This window comes from Octopus bimaculoides, chromosome 4 (assembly GCF_001194135.2).
Source record: "Octopus bimaculoides isolate UCB-OBI-ISO-001 chromosome 4, ASM119413v2, whole genome shotgun sequence".
In the NCBI taxonomy this organism is placed as follows: Eukaryota; Metazoa; Mollusca; class Cephalopoda; order Octopoda; family Octopodidae; genus Octopus; species Octopus bimaculoides.
In genome coordinates, this window is record NC_068984.1 from 74264014 (window position 1) to 74264483 (window position 470).

Consider the following 470-nt stretch of genomic DNA (forward strand, 5'->3'; position numbering starts at 1 on the left):
ATATATATATATATATATATATATATATATATATACATATTCATTCATTCATTCATTCGGTTCTTATTGTGCAATGTGGAACTTGAGACAACAACAAGATCATTCCACCTTCCAACACCGAAAGCGTCGTTGACAGCTTGTTGCATTGTTAACCCTCTACTTTTAAGATCTTTTGTTATTCTTCTCCTCCACACTTCCTTTGGTCGGCCACATCTTCTTTTACCTCGTGAAACCCATTGCAAAGCGATCCTGACAATTGAGTCCGGTTTATAGCGTCAAACTCGACCCAGTTATTTCCAACTCCTTGCTTCAATAGTTTTTCTTAATGGTTTCACGTTAGCCTTGGTGCATATTTGGCTATTCGAGATCATATTCAGCCAATAGACCTTCAAAATTGTTCGTAAATATGTGTGTGTGCTTGTGTGTGTGTGTGTGTGTGTGTGTGTGTGTGTGTGTGTGTGTGTGTGTGT